Source organism: Mobula birostris, chromosome 2 (assembly GCF_030028105.1).
Source record: "Mobula birostris isolate sMobBir1 chromosome 2, sMobBir1.hap1, whole genome shotgun sequence".
Classification (NCBI taxonomy): domain Eukaryota; kingdom Metazoa; phylum Chordata; class Chondrichthyes; order Myliobatiformes; family Myliobatidae; genus Mobula; species Mobula birostris.
Genome location: NC_092371.1, coordinates 205,006,724 through 205,009,480, shown reverse-complemented (window position 1 = coordinate 205,009,480; position 2,757 = coordinate 205,006,724).

Below are 2,757 nucleotides of genomic sequence, written 5' to 3'. Positions count from 1 at the left end.
TCATCCTGTCTCGGCATCAATCCGCGCTCGGTGTTTACATCTCAATATCTGGTGACTTTCAGCGCGTCTTTCAAACAAAGCTGTCACTTTTACCAAATAACAGCGTTGTCCTTTTTGACGTCACATTCGGGAATTTTAAGCAGTAATTCATGTTATGAGATTTTATTGCATACCAGTTGTTTCAATTTACCGATTTACTACTGCGAAATTCCTCGAATCAGAAATTCAAGAATGTTCCCCTTTGTTTCAATGCCAGTTGTCCCTGGTTCCCAAAAACAATGTAAAGGCCGCCTTTTAAGAATATATATTTTAAGTTTGACTTGGTAATTATTGCAACCATTTCTAAACATGTAACCTATTAGTAGGGCAATTCGAGTAACTATTTCATTGACAATTGAGCATCGTTTTCAAACATGGAGGAATACATCTACCCGTAATCAATTGGCCATTTCCACAGCCTCCATAAACCCATGGGGGAATTCTCATTCATTGCCTATTGAAGCAGAATTCTTATTACGCAGAGCGAACAATTCCTAACTGTCCAGATGCAATGAATCGGAAGAAGCATTTTTTAAAAAACAAGCATAGCTATAAGGAGTGATGAGGTGCTAGAAAGATTTTTAAATAGGCTAAATTGATTGAATTGAGGAACATGAGAAAACAAGTATCACGTTGATTGGATTGTACATTCGGCTCCCTAATAGTCAGAAGGAAATTTCTCATGGTGAAAAAAAATAAGCAGATGGTAATATTAGGGGATTTCAACCATCCTAAAGTGAACCAGGATGGTAACAGAGTTAAAAATCAAGAAGGACCAGGCTTGTTGAAATGTCTTTAGGAGGGTTTTTCATTGTAATAAATGCATAGCAATTCCAGTGAGAGGGGTAAATTTGAGGAAAAATTCAACATGTAGAAAGCATGGACAATGGGAGGCAGTGAGCAAAGATTTTTTTTCAGTTATTTAAAAGGATAAAAAATCGATTCAGAATAAAATTTCTAGATTAGTTATGGTCAATTTTACTGACTTAAAAGTAATTTAGCAAAAATGCTCTTTAATAGGACAATAGGTAGGTACATTTAATGTCAGAGAAATCTATACCATATACATCCTGAAACATGTTTTCTTTGCAAACATCCACAAAACAGAGGAGTGCCCCAAAGAATGAATGACAGCTAAATGTTAAAAACCCAAAGCCCCCCAACTCCCCCTCCCACACACAAACAGCAGCAAGACAATGAACCCCCCCACCCCCACCAGCAAAAAAAGCATCAGCGCCCTCCACCAAGCACTCAAGCATGCAGCAAAGCATCAAAAAGACACAGACTTGCAGTACCCCAAAGATTACTTGTTCACCCAGTAATTTGACATACCACAAGCTCTCTCTCTCTCTCTTCCTAATAAGGTAAAAAGAGATGTCCCCATTTCACCAGCAAGAGAGGAGAGAGACGTAACAAACAACTCGTTGATTTACAATGTTAAAACTCTGGTGTGTCACTCTTTCCAAGCTCTTCACCCAGAAAGTCGGCCCCAGAAAGGTACAGATCTCTGGATACACAACCCACAGCAGCTAACCTGCTACTCTCGATGTTCCGTGTCAGATGCATTCAAGGAGGGGATAGTGAAAGTTTAGAACTTGAAACTTGAGAGCACCCAAGGGGTGCTTCAAGTATTGATTCCCCTGAATACCTAGAACCATACAAGGCATAATAAACACCCTGGACCAACATCAAAACAACACAATATAAAGCCTGGAAGTATATAGAAGGAGTAGGGGTGGAATAAGGAGATTAGAAAAGAAAAGGTTGCAAGGAAAAAGTATTAGTAGTTACAATCACACTTGAGAATATTCTCTAGCTGCATGAAATTAGATTGGAAGAGAGAGGAAATGAAATTAATGACCAAGATTTCAGCCTAAATGTGAAGACATGTAAAGTTTTCAATAAATTCTTTGCATCTGTCTTCATGAAAGAAGGAGTTGATGTACATGTTTGAGGTTAAAGAAGGATGGAAAGATTTGAAAATGATAAATGCAGAGAGGACATAGTGAAGAGACTTTAAAAATGATAAATTGACAGGTCCAAATTTTTAAAAATTCCAGGACATTTAAAGACTCAATGTAAGTTTCTAATGCACTTCAGCTGCAAGCAAATGTTTCTAATCTAATACTGTTACTTTAAAAATAGTAAAAGAGAGACTGAATAACAATATACCAGTCACCTTTACATCAGTGGTGACAATTATTTGGGAATAAGTTCTGAATGACGACATAACATGTGTTCATCAAGGCCAAACAACACAATGTGATAAATTTGACCTTTTTTTAAAAAAAGAGGGAATATAAAGTTTGAGTGAAAATACTACAAATTAGTGTCGTATACAGTATAGAGGTTTTGCCAAGACTTTATGCAGTGGGATCTGTTGCATTTTGTGATGTGTGTGCGATATTAACTTGATGATCCAAAATTAATGAGTTTGCCATTGATAATAAAATTGGTAATAAGGTTAACAGCGAGGAGAGTTAGTGGATGTTGTTTACTTGGATTCTCATAAGGCCTTTGACAAGGTGTTGCACATGAGGCTGCTTAGCAAGCGCCATAGTATTACAGGAAATATACCAGCATGAATAAAAGATTGGTTGTCAGGAGGCAAAGTGTAAGAATAAATGGGGCTTTTACCAGTTGGCTGCTGGTGACGAGTGGTTCTGAAGGGGCTAGTATTGGGACTGCTTCTTTTCATGTTGTATGAAAATAATTTGG